This window comes from Canis lupus, chromosome 7 (assembly GCF_048164855.1).
Source record: "Canis lupus baileyi chromosome 7, mCanLup2.hap1, whole genome shotgun sequence".
Taxonomy (NCBI): domain Eukaryota; kingdom Metazoa; phylum Chordata; class Mammalia; order Carnivora; family Canidae; genus Canis; species Canis lupus.
The window spans coordinates 31,775,201-31,793,476 of NC_132844.1; the positions used below are offsets into that span (position 1 = coordinate 31,775,201).

The 18,276-nt window shown below is 40.2% G+C and overlaps 1 long non-coding RNA gene across 5 annotated transcripts in view; it reads left to right on the forward strand.

Moving 5' to 3' along the window:
- Nucleotides 1–491: 491 nt before the first annotated feature.
- The window catches only part of LOC140636729 (uncharacterized), a 53,072-nt gene continuing 35,287 nt past the window's right edge, over nt 492–18,276 (forward strand). Inside the window, exons 1-5 of one of the 5 annotated variants that reach the window (XR_012033939.1) lie at nt 1,835–2,230; nt 7,848–7,943; nt 8,587–8,640; nt 10,323–10,508; nt 10,791–10,889. This is a non-coding gene — a long non-coding RNA (uncharacterized lncRNA). Of the gene's footprint in view, nt 848–1,834; nt 2,231–7,847; nt 7,944–8,586; nt 8,641–10,322; nt 10,509–10,790; nt 10,890–18,276 lie in introns of those variants that run through there. The other 4 variants (XR_012033940.1, XR_012033938.1, XR_012033942.1 and 1 more) reach the window with 4 other exon arrangements.

Here is an 18,276-nt window from a genome sequence, read left to right on the forward strand (position 1 = left end):
TTTTAAAAGGGTGAGTACCTGATGTCTCAATTTCCTGTGCAAATACCTACCACCCAGTCTGTGAGATGACAGATGAGGGCTAAGACGGGTACTAGGGGATGGACGTTCAGCATATCTGTGTAGCAGAGCTTCCAGAGACAACCTGGTTAGAAGGTGCAACTTCTGGGCGATTTGTCTGGAAAATGCAAAGCAAGATGATTGCTTTTGCTTAGATTCTGTGTTCTTTGGGTGGCTTGAAGGAGACTGACACAGACTAAAGGCCACTCCCTCGCCCCCCCCCCATTACTCCTTAGTATTAAAAAACCTAGTTTTTTAATTGACCTGCCACTGATGGCAGCAGGGGCTCCTAACACCAAAGTTGTCATTGAATTCTCTGCCTTGCCTGGATCCCACTAATGCCAATGAGTGTACTCCATGACAGTAAATTTGGTGTGTAGACAGTTGTGATAGTTTCTTTCTTTCATTCATTCATGCATGCATTCATTCATTTAACAAGCAACCGTGAAACACCTCTGTTGAAGGAACTGTCCTTCTAGGAACTCGAGGAATAATCTGGGATCCATCTCTGGATTCTAGAACCCATGCTCGGAAACCAAAAAACCCGCCATTTCTGCTAGTGGGGACTTTCCTGTCCTGTGCCAAGGCACGGGGTGGGGGTGGGGAGTGAAAGGGATCTAAGTTGAGCCTGGCTTTGAACCTCAGCATCCTCTCCCGGCCCAGGCGCCCGCGGCTCCTCCCCACCCCCTCTCCTCGGCGGGTGTGATGTCCCCGGAGGCCGCTAGAGGGAGATGAGCGCCCGAGACAGCCTCGGCCGTGCTCACCTGCGCCTCCTTCCCCATCTGGCTTCGTAAGCAGTTTTAGAACGCCCTGGAAAACAAGCCGTGCAAACAGTGAAATCGAAGAAAATGCTGGACTCTGGTTAAACTGAATTGGAATTTCAGATAAACAACAAAGATTAGATCATTCATGTTGATCTTAAATGAAGATGTAACTGGGTGCCCTGTACTTTTCTTTGCTAAATCTGGCAACCCTATTTAAAGAATAAAAGGGACTTTGGGTAGACTGAAAGTACTTCTAGAGGATGGAGGGGTGGGGTGGGAGGAGAATTTTTCCTACCTATTTGTTAGTTGAATCTGGAACAAAGTTTTGTATCCTTCAGACTGGAAAAGGTTGGTCTCTTCACAGATGTAGAAGAGCAGTGATGTGTGGCCTGTGGCCTGGGCTAGAGGGAGAGGCCTGAGGAGCTGTGCTCTACTCCAAACATCTCCTCCGTTATCTTCTCCAAGGCTAACTGCACCTCTGAAGTCCTTCTGCAATCAGGAATTTCTCCTAAAGATGTATTCCTTTGAAGAGAATGTCTTAGCTCAGGGTGCAATAATGAAATAGCACAGAGTAGGGGTATTAAGCAGTAGTTATTTATTTCTCACAGTTCAGAAGGCCAGAAGTCCGAGATCAGGGAGGCACAATGATTGCGTTCTTGGTGAGGACCTTTCCCCGGATTGGCAGGAGGCTACCTTCTTGCAGAGGGAGTGCACTCTGTTTTCTCTCTTGTAAAGGTGCCAACCACATCATTCAAGCTCCATTCTCAAGATCTCATCTAAACCTAATTAACCTTCCAAAGGTCTCACTTCCAAATGCCATCACGGTGGGGGTAGGGCTTCATCATATGGCTTTTGGGAGGACACAAACATTCAGTTCACTGCAGAGGAGAAGAGCATAAGCTCTGTCAATGAAAATTTCATGAAAGATTGTATGGTTACTTGTTGGAAATTAGTGCCAGATCAGAAAAAGAAATAGAACAAAAACTTGGGTTGAGAGGCAGTAGACAAGGAAGAGATCAAGACATCAAGACAACTGTGAGGATCCCAGAGAAGGGGGATTGCGTTGCAGTGGGTACATTTCTAGTAAACAATTTTGTTCAGGGCTGGAGCCGTTTTAGAGGATGCATTTGGAATCTGAAGAGTTGGCTCATATCCAGTTAAAAAATGACTTCCAGGCACCTGGAATGTATGACCGTGATTGCTATTCATGGCAATAATAATATTCTCAGAGTGAATAAGCTCAGTCAATCACAAGAGCATTTTTATTTCTCCTGATAGTTAGAACAGAGTTCTAATGTCCTTTGTGTCCTAATAAAGCTAGAGGTAATCACAAAGGGGCTGTGCTCACCATCAGTCCACATGATTCTCTAAGCTTTTTGTCTTGCTTCTCTCTTTCAGAGTCGACAAAGGTATGTAGAATATTGAGAAGGTTCTTTGAACAAAATTTTACAAGACTCACAAAAGGAAGCATTCTTCTTTCAGTTCCTTTTTCTCCAAGGTCGATATCAAGCAAAGAGTTCCTAATTGCTAGGAGAGACTGCCTTAGTATCCGAACGGACATTTACTGACCTTGAGGACACAGCACTCTCTTACAGGCCTGATTTAAAAATTCTTTTTCTTTTTAAGCTGATGACATTAATATCAAGTTAAATCAGCAGGGGGCACAATTTCTTCACAATGTGTTAGGCTTTGTTTTTTGATTAGAAAGAAAAACACCTAAACTGCTTCCTTGTACTGTTTTCAATCAGTGTTACCCAATACATCTGGTCATCCAAATATCGACATGTCACACACATACTCGTTTTCCACAGAAAAAGCCAACTTAAACCATCCAAAAGAGATTGAGAAATAAATTGACAATGCCCAGCTAGTTCTATCATTTCTGCATTAATAATTCTCTATTTTCAGATAAACAATCATAGGGTAGGCATGTGTGGGACCGTAAATGCAAGCATCACAGCTGAACCTGTTGCCTGCATTTAAAGTTTCTCCTAGAAACTCCCAGCCTGATGGTGACCCCCATTTTCTTGGGCAACTAGAAAATGAGTAGGAAGATTTCATCTATTGATTTCATCAAGAATTGTAGCAGTTACTTTCGGGGGCTGTGTTTTGCAGTTATCTTGCACATCTTGAAACAGTTTGCACATTCCTAATACCTCAAAATCAGATTTATTCTTTTTGATTGCTAGAAAGGAATAAAATCAATGCACTTGTCTCCTAGTGTTCCCATATGTGTGACATGGGATGATCCCGCAGTGTCCAAGTGTCAGCTCTTGCGTTTGTACTTGGCTCTGACTCAGTGCTATCTTGGGTTTAATCTCTTTATTTGTCTTGGCATTCATTTTATTATCTTCAAAAAGAGAAACAGATTATAACTATCGCACAGGAATATTGGCAAGATTCCATAAATCTTTTCACTAAATAGATACTAAGAGTCCTTCAACTTAATTATTAAATCAGTATTAATAATGGTCAAAACTTACACAGAACTAACTCTGTTTTAGGCTTCATTTCTTTTTATTTATCAACTCATCAAAATCTTCAGACAGGTTAGGGAACTTGCCCAAATTCACTGGCGAAGTAAGAGGTGAGGCAGAGATACAAAGACATGATCTGGCTCTAAAAACTATGTGCAAGATGTGGGATTTTAAAAATTTAACTTCATGTTTGGCATAGGTAATGACTTAAAGATTTTAAGATTAGGAGTGATACACAATGAGAAGTTCTGCTACCACTCTATTCACTGTTCTCCTATCTTTCCCCTCGCCCCAAAGTATACATTTTCAGTACTTTAGGCAATTATAAACTAAAATAACTGACCCTCTACGAAACCATGGGCATCATGTTCACTGTTCTGAACCCTTCTTCTGAACCATTTGTCCTGAATACCTTTCCGGAGCACGCTCTTTTCCAGCTGTATTGTTTTCTATTGTGAGATGGACCATAGCAATGTCATCAGTTTTCCATTTGTGGAAGTGGATTACTTCTCTTATGTTCATACAATCAGTAGAATGGCACAGCATTACATGCTGTTTTGTAGCTGTGCAGGGACTCCTGTAGGAGAAGTTTCTAGAAGTATGAGAATAGGGCTGAAGTCTGGAAACATTTGTAAAATTGTGTAGTCACCACCACATGGCCCTTCTAGGGACCATGCCATTTGCATTCTACCAGAAATGCCTGTTTCCCTACAGCTTTATTAACACAAGGTATTGCTTAACTTCTGGATGTTTGCCAATATGATGGGTTACAATGGCATCTCAGCATAGTTTTAATTAGCATTTTAAAAATTATGAGGAAGGTCAAGCATCTTTGCATTGGTTTGGTTTCCTTTATACTTCTTTTTATGTGATTTATCTATCTGTGTTCTTGCCCATTTGTCTTCTGGTTTGTTGATCTTTTTCATATCAATTTTTAGGAGTTTCTAATGTTAGAAAAATAAGTCATTTTTACATTCTAGGAAATATATATATATATATATATATATATATATATATATATATTTTGATTTGCATTTGCGTTTTATTGTGCTAACCTCTTTTTGTAGACCAAGAATGCATTTTTTATTTTTATGAGTTTAAATTAAGATATAGGCCTTAAATGTTGTAGGTTGTTAATTATTCAAAGTTTTAGGTTTAGGTTTAATTGTATTCAATAAAAGTATGTTGAGAACTTACTACCGTGCTTCCCAACTTGTGCTAAGTGTTTGAAACAAAACTGCTCTCCTGGATAAGTTCCTAATCTAGTTGGTGAGGAAGTGGTAAGTAAATAATTCCAGTGTGTCAGTGGTAAGAGTTTAATTAGAGATGTGAGAAACGGCTGTAAGATTACAGATGGCTTGACTAACTTTGGGAAATCTGTGAGAGATTTGATAAAGAAAGTTATTGTTAAGTGGGGTCTTCAGGGATATGTGGAAGCCTGACAGGTGAAAGAGAATGGAAGGGTTAAGTTCTCACAGCCTAGCTCCTGAGGGATTAGGTTCCATGTTAGCATTTGCTAAATTCTTTCCCCTCCAGACTAGATACGTTGACTTTTCCTTGTACCAATTTGTCTAAATGCAGGTAATAATCCCAATTATCTCTTACTTAAATAAGAGGGGATATAGTAATCATACCTGAAGGAGATTTATCATGGTTGATTTTCTGCAAAGCTAAGTAAGTTTGTGGTGACTTCAGACTCTCCATGTCCACGTAACATCATTCTCTTCTAAGCATTTGATGTTAAGTCTGGTATTTTACCTCTAGAATAAAGAAAAGAAAAGGAGTTCAGAAACTGGTATATCTACAGTCCTTGACCGTGACGACTCTAATAGTTTTTTCTTTTAGGTTAGTCTTATAGTGTCTGTGGAACTGGAAATTGTTTTCATAATACCACCAGGCATCTCCTCAGTCATCAATTCAAATATGAGATACGATTGATATGCAAGCAAGGAGAGAATGGAGTCAGCTACTGACTGGTCTTTGGGAGCAGAGGAGCTAGGACTCGCTACATTAGTGAAGTGGCACACACAGCCATTGCCCACTCATACTTATCCTCCCTTGCATCTCACCAGTGGAACTCCTGTTCAGTGCAGAGAGGCAGGGAGATAGCCCAGGGGTGTCCTGTGACAAGTCTGTTCTAGTCCAGACCAATAATGCCAATCTGGTTCCTTTCTTTCAAAACTGGATATCTGGCCTCCCATAAGCTCAGGGAGTTAGGGCCAGTAACGCACAAAGGGAAAAGGAGGCAGATTTTGAGAAGCTTTGCTTTCCTAAGAAAAACAGGCAGATCATTGCGTCCTGCCTTCACTGCTACATCCTGCCTTGAATGCACATGCGATGCCTAAAACTGCAGCAGCCATCTTTTGGCCAAGATGACTTTTTGCGCTGGCATGTTGCCAATTTAACATAGCAGTTGCCTTTGTCCAGTAGAGGAAAATAAACTTTCTCCTTTTCTTAGGATACTGTTGGTCAGTCAGGCTTTCCTTGAAACAGTCAGTCACTAAGGAGCAGCATGGTCACTTATACCACTGTTAAGATGGCTTGCCACATTTCTAGAGATTCAACCAGTAAGGAAACCACAAGCCCAAATAGATTTAGACATCTGTTAAACAGATAGTGTAAACAAGAGCAGCATGGTGCCAGCTACCTGCATGCCTGTCCCACAGGACTACACCAGACCGAAAAGGCCAGATTGTGGGCAACACTGTTGCCGAGGAGCCACTGTAGACTCCAGTCATGCAATCTTAGCCTCTGTAACTCTTTCCAAAGGATGGGGACAGGTGGAAAGTCCCATCTCGTAGGAATCAGGGAAACAGATGAGAAACTGCCTTGTGGCAGCCTCCCACAACATAGGGCAATGGATGAGAAACAGCTTTGTGACAGCTCCTCACCAAATTGCCCCTCTTGCTGAGCTCCTGCCAGGATGACAGGGTGTTCACCAAGACAAGTCAGACTGCCGCTGGGTCTTGCCTCCATGGCCTATGTGGAGACCTGTAAGGGGTTTCAGAGACTCATGGTGGAGCTGGCCTCCTACAAATTACAGATAAAAGCCTTTCTAATTGAAAAAGTTCTCATTCCAGGGTAGCATGGGGGAAAGGGTTCAAGTTTGGTGAAGGACACAAGTTTTTCAGAGGAATGATAGATTCTGCTTATAGTTTTATCTTTTGCTAAAATATTTTCCAGTATCTCATAAGAGGGACTCCAAGGACATTTCCCTGCATACAAAGGTAGTGTTATTCATTCTTGGGCATTTGCAAGGTCACATTGTGTGTGTGTAAATGTGTGTGTAAGGTAAACATTAGCAACACACTTCACAGAGCCCTGGCACACTGTGTTAACATGCTTTCTGCAGCTGCCCATTGTAAATGATATGTATAATTACACATTTAAATTCATTCCCAACTACAGAAACTGGCTTGTCTCATTCTTATTTCTTAGCTATATAATGCAGGTTTTGAAATATAAAATTCCAAAGCTAACAAGCCTTAAAGAAACATCTTTACAGATACTGCTTTTGCATGCCTAAAAGAAAAGCTCAAATAACTGTAGAAACAGAGCACAAGTAAGGCTGCATGTTCATTTGTACCCCCAACCACAGCAGGTGGGAGATGTGACTGTTACTTGTGGTTCATGTATTCATGTCCTGTCTCCTTCTTGTCTAGATGTGGAATTTATGACATCTGTATATGACTCATCCTAGCTTTCTTCAGTAGTAAACAAGGGGTTTCTGGCAATGCTTATAGCTGCCCTTGGCTCTAGGGCAGCTTTACCCTTACATCGATGAGTAAGAACAGCCAAGGATGGGTAGATGTTGAGGGAAACTGCTAACATGAAACATAGACAAAAAGTAAAAAATAAAAGGAATTCAAAGGATTCAGAAACTGTACAGAGAGGAGAAGAAACAAACATGCCCAAACATCTTATAATTGAATTCTTCAGGGAAAGAGAAGAGAATACTTTATGGGCATGAAATCAGAGCTGGGGGGCTCTTGTAAGTTAAAATTCAGAAAATTGAAATAGAAAAAGTCAATAAAATTGCTAGGAGATAAATTCAAGGAAATAGATCAGGAAGTAAAACAAAATAAAAACAAAACAAAATAAATCCCTAAAGAGTTCTAATAGAAAAACAGAAAGCTATCAGCAATTGGAGGCTTAAAGTAGGAGATAAATTTAAATAATAATTTCTGAAAGAGAAAAGAGGGGATGGAAAAGAGGAAATACAGTCCAGCAGAGGCATGAGAAAAGCCCAGGGACCAGGGGCTTCACAGAGACTATTCAGAGCAACTGCTGGAACCCGCTGGGCTTAGGCTTTGGTCTCTGATTAGTCCTCTGGTTTCCTGCTAGGAATGGACTCAATTCTGAAATGCAGGCCTCATGTCTGGGTTCAATAGCACGTGATTGCTTGCCCAGGCTCCTCTGCCTTGGAGCTGGGGCCTGCCTCTGTAGCTCAGTTGCTAAGGATCTGCTTCATTTCAGATGACTCATTCTGTCCCTCCATTTTGCTAGAAGAGGACCTCCATCTGATTATGACTGTTACTTCTTTTTACAGAGTGTTCTATGACTGTTCACCAGCCCTGGACAAAACTGCCAGCTTGACTGGACCTCTTTCATTCCATAATTTGGAAGGTGGGCTACCATTTGCAAGGTATGCATGAGAGTTGAGTTGTTTCCTGGTCCTGCCTGCCCGAACCTATCTTACCCCTGTCCTCTACTGGTCTTCATGCTTCATGACTTGGCCTAGAGTGCTTATTTAAACAATGTTTCATTATCTAATAGTTAAAATACATACTAAGTAGTATTTCTGGACTATATATTTGGGTCAGAAGAAACTATAGGCCTTACACTTAGGATCAGAGTCCCAGAGAATTTATTGGCATAAAATAATTCTCTGAGTCTTGAATGAAACACATAAGCCAGATCACCCGAATAAGGTCATTCAGAAAAGAAAAGAGAGAAATCACAGAGAGAAGCCAAGGAAGGGTACACAGAGGAAGCTCAGGATGCTACCCCTTCAGCAAAGCCATTACTGAGAGCCTGCTATGCACAGGGCACTGCCCTTAGCTCTGAGGACACAACAGACAGTAAAGCCAGTAAAGCCTCCCTTCATTGAGCTTCTGTTTTAGTAGGGGGCATACTAAAAAAATCAAACACATTTTACTTACCAGTTTTATTTCACAAACGTACAATGACTACATGCCACATGCCATTCCAAGAACTTTAAATAGTAACTCATTTAATCTTCCCAGCATTCCTATAAAGTCAGCACTATTAACACCTCTCTTTTGCAGAAGAAGAAACCAAGGCAGAGAAAAATTGAATACTTGCTCAAGCTCCCGCAGCTGGTGAGTGGCAGACATAGGCTGCCCATGCCGGCTGCAGTCCATCAGCGGCCAGCCTGCTCTCCTCAGGCGGGCACTGGCTCTGTGGGGATAGTCACGCAGAGCGAGGGGCTAGACATCTCTCAGAGGACACGGCACTTTGGAAAGGAGAGTCAGGGGAGCACTTTCTGAGAAGATGCCATGCCTGCATGGCTCTCTGTGTGCTTTGGAGCTCAAAGTTCTCTGTAAAATAGCACAAGGGGTGGGATGGGGGGTGCTGGTAGAGGCTTTTTTCCCTTTCCCCTCTCATGATTAATTTTAAAAGAATTAAGGAGTTTCTAGCAAGTGATGTCAAATTTTTTAAACCACTGCAAGGCAACAGTTGTCAGGATCAGTGTCCACAGTCACCTGCCAGGACCAGTGGCTGTGGCTTCTTGGGAATGTTTATTTCCTCTCACAACTATAAATTAGATTCTGTAGATGACATAATTCTCACCCATTTCAAATAGGTGATGATACATGTCTCTGCTTCTTTTTAAGGTGTTAATGGTTTATCACTAGTGTGGCTATTTCTGTGCTCATATTCATGCTCCCTATTTGTTTTTTAATAATTGCTACTAAACATCACATTTGTAGGACCCTGGTATAATCTCTTCAAATAGATCAAGCAAAGTTTCAGAGATTTCAACTTCCCTTTACTTTGGCCTCTACATTTCAACTTCTGGGGTTCTCCTGATGCTTGCAGTATCTACATTTTATGCAATCACTTGGCAATAAAATTGCAGAACTAATGTGTCCAAACTTTCTTCAGTCCTACCCTGCTTTCTGCAATTAGGAGAATCTTAAAACACACAGTAAGAGCAAGTATGGGGGGGCCTTCCCTGGAAATGGTGTGAGCACAGCTGTGGAAGCTAGCGTCCCCATGTAAACTTATCTCTCACTGTTACATGCCATAAATTTTCATTAGGTGATCAACAGAAATGGCATGATTGCTCAGGAGCTCAACCCTGATATTTAAATTTCTTCTCCTCGACCTTAATGAAGGCATATATCAGAGCGGTAGAGTGGAGTGACATTTACGCCACTGCCACTCCATTCTGTGATTAGACACAGATCATTCAGAGGTTAGGCTTCAGACTAGTGGCAATTCCAACGTGTTCTAAACAGCAATTGTAGTAATTACAAAACTTACAATAAGAACAACAGACAACAATTTTGTTTTTCAGACTGCACCTCAATTAGCAGTAGCATTACATAGTTGGAAGTGTGGGAGGAGTTCCTACTATATGCCACTCCCTAAACACAGGGTGGGAGAGAGGGAAGGGGCTTCTGGGTAGATGAAAAAATTGAGGGGAATAAAGGTTGGAGACAACTGGAAAAGATAAAAGGCACAGAACATAAGTTTATGAATCAGGGTTCTCCTCAAAGCGTTAAATAAAATCTTGTTAAAAGATCGATTCTAGGATCTTGGTTCATAGTTTTGGTACTTTCATTACAGCCTGAGTCTCAGCCTTTAGGTCAAGGGGTACATCCAGGTTTCTTAATCCACACTCCAGAAACAAGAAGAAATCCAGAATCTCAAGAGGGATGTACGTTTTACCATGTAACTATAAAGGTTTCTCAGAACTCAAAGAAAACTGAGCTATCAAAGGAATTCTATGATAACTGAGTTCTAATATCATTGTTTTCTATTTCTGAACATTTAGATCCAGACCAATTTCATCATATTTGAGACAAAAGTCTTTAAATTTAGCAAATACATCAACTGGTGATCCATCAGGCAAAAGCCATGGCCCATCTTCAAACTGCCATACAGGACCCTGTACAGAAACTGCCCACCTCCCCACCCTGGTCCCCCCAGGGCATGCACTCAGTGGGGTTTGTCTCTTGAGGTATGCACTCATGGAGCTGGTCTACTACTCCATAAGGAACCCAGACACTGATTGTAGTGCCTTCTGGCCGCATCTACTCTTTTCTACTCTGAATCATAGTTTCATATTCTCCCTGGCAGCCTTGGTTTTTGTTTTGTTTTGTTGGATTTTTTTTTTTTCACCTGAGGGAAAAAATTTCAGAGCCTGGAGAAGGTCTTTTGCCTTGAGCATGGTGATTAAAGGGGTGATAGCTGCCTAACTTATGATGATGGGTGCTAACAATCCTTTTGTCTGGTTTGGCAGAAACCTGGCTTGAGACACTGGTCCAGAACTATGTTCAGGAATCTGAGTCTTATGGGCAGAAGCATCATCCACGGTTACAGATTTCGGCGGCTTATCCTGGTAGGTACCATCATGTCAGTTTTGAAGAGATCCATTTCTTCTTTGCCTTTGAATGTTTCCTGGTCATATCTGCTGAAGGCTGGGACAGGATATTTAGTATTATAACATGGGATCCACAGGTGCTACTATTTGGGACTGGTTACAATTCAGGTACTTTCCATTCTTCTCCATCCTTTACAGATGGATTAACTGCAAAAATATTCTTGTAAAACAGTTGACTGTATTTCCTATCCCCACCCCAACTCTGCTGATGATATCTGGGTCCTAGTTACCTCAACATTCCCCCCAAAGCCTCTGTTTCAGGGCAGTTATATCCTCATCTATGAGATAATCTTAACCAGGCCTCCCCTTCATTTTTTTTTTTTTGTAAAGATTTATTTATTTATGAGAGAGAGAGAGAGAGAGAGAGAGAGAGAGGCAGAGACACAGGCAGAGGGAAAAGCAGGCTCCGTGCCAGGAGCCCGACATGGGACTCGATCCCGGGACTTCAGGATCACGCCCTGGGCCAAAGGCAGGCACTAAACCACTGAGCCACCCAGGGATCCCCGGCCTTCCCCTTCTTAATGTCTTTTTTTTTTTTTTTTTTTTTGATAGAAGCAGGGTCCAATAAACACCCAATCAAGAGGGATTTTCTTACAATTTCACACTTATGTCTAAAATTGGGGTCTTGAATACCTGTCCACACCCACCTAAACCTGCTTCTCTCTCTCTCTCTCTTTTTTTTTTTCTTTCAAATCTTACTAATAGTACTACTCAGGAGGTGGGGGTCTTAACCAGCTATTCTTCATTTTTCTCTTTCATTCCTGCCCCATATCCAACCCAGCCAGAAATCCTGTGTCTGGAGGATTTCTGTAATAATCCCTTAACTGGTTTCTCTATTTCTATTTTTAGCCTCTTCTCCTTTTCCCCCATCCCCAGTATAGTTTCTAAACTGCAGCCAGAGTATTTATTTATTTATTTATTTATTTATTTATTTATTTATTTTAAAATAGATTTTATTTATTTATTCATGAGAGACACACACAGAGAGAGGCAGAGACACAGGCAGAGGGAGAAGCAGGCTCCATGCAGGGAGCCTGACGTGGGACTCGATCCAGGATCTCCAGGATCACGCCCTGGGCCCTAGGCGGCGCTAAACCGCTGAGTCACCCAGGCTGCCCCAGAGGATTCTTTTAAAAGGCAAACTGAATTGGGGCACCGGGGTGGTGCAGTCAGTTGAGACACTGATTCTTAGGTTCGGCTCAGGTCATGATCTCAGGGTCATGAGATGGAGCCCGCATGTCAGGCTCTGTGCTCAGCTTGGAGTCTGCTTGGGATTCTCTTTCCCTCTCCCTTTCTCCCCCCTGCTCATGTTCTCTCTGTCTTTCAAATAAATAAATAAATCTTTAAAAAACTAAAAAGCAAATTGGATTTTGTCACTGTCTTGCAATAACCCTCTAGTCACATCACTGGCATATCACTGGCATTTAAAACCAACCTTAAAGTCCTCTCTGGGCCCCTAAGCCCTGCATGATTGTGTCCCTGGCTATCTTACTGAACTCAATTCACAGACTTGAACCTTTACTTCCTTGCTGGTTCTTATATGCTTATGGACCTGCCTCAGGTCCTTTGCTCTTGCTGTTCCCTTAACCTTAACCTGAGCAGCCCAAGGCTGGGTCCTTGGTTTATCTGCTTTCCTGCTTTACTCTCCCTTTGAGAACCCTGTCTGAAATATCACTCTCATCCCCTCATCGTCCTTTATTTTTCATTGTAGCATTTATAGTTACCCAGTATCATATTATGCATTTTTTTTGTTGCCTTGTTTATGGTATCTGCTTAGTCAACAAAGACCCCTGAGATCAAGGATTTTGCTTTGTTTTTTTGTTTGTTTTTTTATTTTGCTTTGTTATCTGCAGGGTCCCCCTCACTAAAAGGATACTTGACATCAAATATGTGCTTAGTACATATTTACTGAATGAATGCTAGATAGAAAAACTGGAACTTAGGACAAACTATCCTTATTTCCCTGTTTTTCCCAAGGACAATTTGCCAATAGTCAAGATAAATCAGAGCAAATAATGTGGCATCCATGATCAGAAATTGACTATAATTTGAACTCAAGTCTTATTATATCCCCTTGTGGCTCCCTGTTGATGATTGTGATAAAATTTTATAATGGTCTGCCCAAAGAAACTTAAAACTAAATTCTAAATTATTTACTTGTAGTGTTTCTTGAGTAAAAATCCCAGCCCCAACCACTGAGAGGGGCTGCAGGAGATAATCTACTGGAATGGCATGTATTCCCAACCTGGAATCAGTACAGCAGCATTAATACCATATTTGCTAAATTATGTTGCCAATGAGGACAGTCCTAAGCAGTTTCCATGACAGACTCCTCATTTACTTTCAGAGCTGCATGTGCAACTCCAACAGCCCCTGGAACAAGGTTGGTAGCATCAGTGCATAAATCACTCTTCAAGTGAGAAAAGAAAAAATGTTATGACTTCCATTTACCCCATGTAATAGCGAATGAAGGAGAGCATTTATTATTTATTTACACCAGTTACATCAGCTTTTTGAATTGTTCTAGTTGAACTATAAAACTCTACCAAATATCTTAGACTGATCTACCTAGCAGAGTAGAGAAATTTGCAGTGGCTGTTAGAAAAATTAAATTTGTCTTCATCAGATGTGTAAACCTGTGGGAGCAGTTTACATTCTTTCTGTTCCTTATAATAGTAGAGAATAAATATCTCCAACTAGCAAGCCCACCATTTTCAGGGAACAACAGCTACAATCAGCTTCCTCTTTATAGAAAAAGAGATAGACAATTTAAAATATATGTAGAAAACATATTTATGGAACAAGAATTGACTGTCTACAAGTAAATATACAGAATAAGAGTTTCTTTAAAATTCTGTCTTTATGTATTCCTAAGTTTTCTACATTTCTTCATGCATATGCCATACATAATTACTGAGCATCTACTATGTTCTGTGTACTTTGTTAAATAGAGCTAGGGATGTGCACTATAGAGGACTGACATGGATATAAACACGTATTATTTTCATAATTAAGTTAAAAGAGTATATTCTTTCTGATCAAAATAATCTTTATTTTTATAATGGTTTGAGGCAAAAAAATAGACAAAAGATTTGTCAAGAATTTTTTTAGATTTGTCAACATTTTAAGAAAAATCTTATAGTCAACACCTCAGATGACTTGAGTGTCAGGTCTATCTGGATGTGGAAGAATTGGATTGCACAAGTTCAGAAAATATTTGCAGCTTTGGAAACTGCTCTCTGATAACCCTAGTAATATTTATTTTAGCTTTTTTTTTTTTTTTTTTTAAAAAAAAAAAAACCTCTTTCAAGGGGTTATGTGAATTTAGTAACCTCCCCATTGCCAATGACCAGAGCAGGGTCTAGCGGCCACAGGCATGGTGTGGCCAGAGCTCTCATGCCTTCTGGAGGAACTTCTTATTGTGCATTTCTAGAAGGCAACTTGGGAAAAATGCATTCTCCATCTCACATGACATTTGTGGAAAATTTTACTTAAGGTCTGGCCTTAGAAAAATTGAAGACGACATTGATCTTGAAGCCTCCAGATTTCCTTTTCTGTTTCTTAAAGTTAACCTCTTCACACTTTTCTAGTGCTTACTGTTCTCTGCCTACAGACAAATCTGCTCCTAAGAAATCATTTTGTTATAGTCATTCACTTCATAGCACAGGTGTCTTATGCATGTTTCTCCTTTCCAATAGGCATTTGCTCTAGCATGGCGCAACTCTTTAAACAAGGTGATCACTTCTGAATTTCCTATTTTATCATGCTAATTGGAAATGTAGAGTGCCTTTCAATTCTGATATTCTATAGTTCTAAATGAGTAGCATCATTTTTTGTCCAGATATTATGGGGCAGAAGAGAGGAAAGATAGGGGGTGAAGTTTTTTGTGGAAGACCCCATTATGAGGGGGATTTTCCTTACAAGTAACAAATCACCTAACAGTATTTTATCTAATAAAGTCATTTAATTACCCATATCTCAAGAAGTCTAGAGGTGGGAGTTTCAGGAGTGGGTCATCAGTTCAGCATGGCCAAGCCACTGAGTCAGTCTCTCTGATGGGCTTGTCTTCCCATCATAGCTTCCTAGAGGTCTGCAGCAGCTCCAGGCATAGTATCTCCAGGTAAGTGTTCAAACACTAAAAAGGTGGGCTCATGGGCCTTTCCTCTTTTCTCTGGTGGGAAATTATCTCAGAGCCCCCCAGCAGACTCCACTTACATCACATTGGGCATAACTGTGTCATTCCACCACCCGTAGTGCCAAGGAGTTGACAGAGACCAATCATGAATTATTCCCTATTGAGGACTGAGAAAAATTGAGATTTTGTTAGCAACGGAGCAAGGGAAAGTGTTACTGGAAAGGCAGTCAGTAGTGTCTGCCACAACCTAGAACCACATCACCAAGGAGCTACTCGATAGGTCTGTGGCCAGGCTTGAAAATGTCTGAGTCAGATACCTGGGCTTTCTCTGATCCCCTCCACCTTCTAGTTCCTTCTTTGCAAATGTTCAGGTTAAGAGGCGAGGGAGATGTGACAGAGAACAGATGGTGATGTTCTAAATTAAAAGAGAAAAGGGATGTTGTGGTGCTATGTTCTACTTGTCTAATCTCAAAATTTGTTTCACATTTTTATTCCTTAACTTGAATTTATTCTGCTGAACATCTTCTTCAATAATATCTGCAAACTTGCTAGAAAAAGCATTAGATTTTTTTTGGGGGGGGGGGGTCAGGCTACTCTTTCACTGAAACAGTCCAGAGATGATTGTGTTCAGTTTTATTTTTGAAATCTCCACTTATCAAATAGTAGCATGGGAAGAAAACAGATGGTTTGATCTGAGGCTTCCTCTGTTGTATGCAGGCTAATGTTTTAAACATCATGCCAAAATTTGATTTGTAATTTTAAAATTGCTGTTTTCCCAGGCTGAGCTTAGGGTATTCTCAAAATCCTCAGACAGGCTATCATGAAGGGAAAGCAAAATTTTTGCATGTGGGCTAATTCAAGGAAAGTAAAAATGTTTAAAGAACAATTTTTTTGAATCAAAATTAAAAGAGTTTTATTGATTCCAATGGAGAAAAAAATTTCTATTTTTAGGACATATACTACCTATTGTATCCAATAGATGAATGTCAGCTTTCAAATTCTCACTTCTTTTTTAGTTATTAAAATGTTGATATCTCAGTATCTTTGAAAAGAAGTAAACTTAGATTCATCTCTCTACTCTTTTATCTTTTATAATTGGGTAGAGTTTTAGAGTTTGTAAAACTTGCTCATACACACTATTTCATGTTATCTTTCAATTAACCTGCAAAAAATTATTTTTCCCATTTATAGATGAGAAAATTGAGGTTCCAAAAAACATCTTACCCAAGATCAAAGAGTAAATTTAGTTATGGAATTAGGGCTAAAATTAGATTTTCTATCCTTTGCAACTCTTACTAGTTCTATCCTATGTCAAGCACCATTCTGACACTGAAGATAATAAAAGAATAATAATCATATCAAACTTGTATTGAGCACTAGGTGCCAGACTCTATCCCAAATACTTTTTTAAAAAAGATTTTATTTATTCATTTGACACAGAGAAAGAGAGAGAACACACAGGCTGGGGGAGCAGGGGAAAGAGAAGCTGAAAAAAGGCACCCATCTAGGAAAGAACTTCTCACCAGCAGCCTAGTGCTGCCAGTGTTTGATATCTGACTTCCCAGCTTCTCGAACTGTGGGAAATAAATTTCTGTTCTTTACAAAAAAAAAAAAAAAAGAAGGAAAAGAAAGAAAGAGAAGCTGAAAGCAGATAGTTAACTGACTGAGCCATCCAGATGTCCCACTATCCCAAATACTTAAATGCAGTTTCCTTTTCAACAAATCTATGAAATAGAAAATACTAAAGTTCCCATTTTACAGATGTGAAAACTGAGGTCTAGAGACTTGTATATCATCAAATCCGAGGAAGGGCTGAACAGCCAAACCACTCACCCATGAGAAGGGCAGGATGCTGCTTTTGCTACCTCTTGTTCTTATTTTTTTGTGCATGTTGGCATCATTCTTTTTCACTACCAATAGATTTTTTTTTTCTTCAAATGGTAGAAATCTCAGTCACTGAGAGCCCATGCAATTCATCTTTTGAATTCACCAACAGAGAGTCTGACTTTCTTGGGTCTAGTTCGAAAAAAATCCAAAGAAGGGCACTGATTGGTCTGGCTTACATAGCCTCCTCTGGACCAGCCATATCATGTATGAACCTGTGAGAGTTGACACGTACAATTGTGCAGTTTGTATGTTTCACAAATGTGCCTACCCAAAGGGCATATGGGGATTAAAATGAAGTGCTCATACTCTGCTCACCAAGACATATAGCCTGGGATAAGGGTCTTCCTAGAGTAAGAAATGACCTTTGCTTCTCTTAGACACTGGGGCTTGTCAAGCTGGGTGCCCACTGGGCTGAGCAGATTTTAAAATTGAGGTATAATTGACATAAAACTTTATAATAGTTTCAGGTGTGCAATGTAAGGATACGATATTTGTATATATTGTGAAGTGATCACCCCATTAAGTCTTGTTAACATCTATCACTATGCATAGTTAGGAAAATAATTTTTTCTTGTATAAGAACTTCTAAGACCTACCGTCTTAGCAACTTTCAAATATGCAATACAGTATTATTAACTAGTCACCATGCTGCACATACATCTGCATGACTTATTTTACAACTAAGAAATCTGAACCTTTGACTCCCTTCACCCATTTCACCTCCCAATCCCCGATATCTGGCAACCACCAATCTGTCCTTTGTATCTATGAATGAACACCTCCACATTTCACACACACACTTTTTTTTTTTTTCACATGGAGACATTGATAAGGCTTCTGGCTGCCCTGTGTAAAATATGACAGCTTCTGAGGAAATAATATACTTGTAGATAGAGGAAGAAAAGGGAAGCATTAATTTCAGAAAAGGAGGGAGATACTCAACAGAACACTCAAAGGGAATTTAAGCCATTTGCTGCACTCAAAGGTTTCTTGCTTAGTAACAAATAGTGAGTGAATTCTCTTTGGAAAACTATTTCTACTTCACATAAATAAAAAGAAAAAAAAAACAGTTCCACAATTAAGTCATGAAAAAATGATAAATAGGGGCTATAATGTGAGCAGAGACCACTGCCATTTCAAGGTCTAACAGCACACTGGGGAGTGGCTTGCTACTTCCAGGCATTACACATCATCTCTTTGAGGATTCAGAAGCTCTCTCACGGTGGATTTCAATTAAACAATTTCATGGTTTTTATGTGAAAAGACAGTCTAACATTTAAAAAGATGGCTGATAGTCTGATAGTCTCCGCTAGCAAAGTGCTA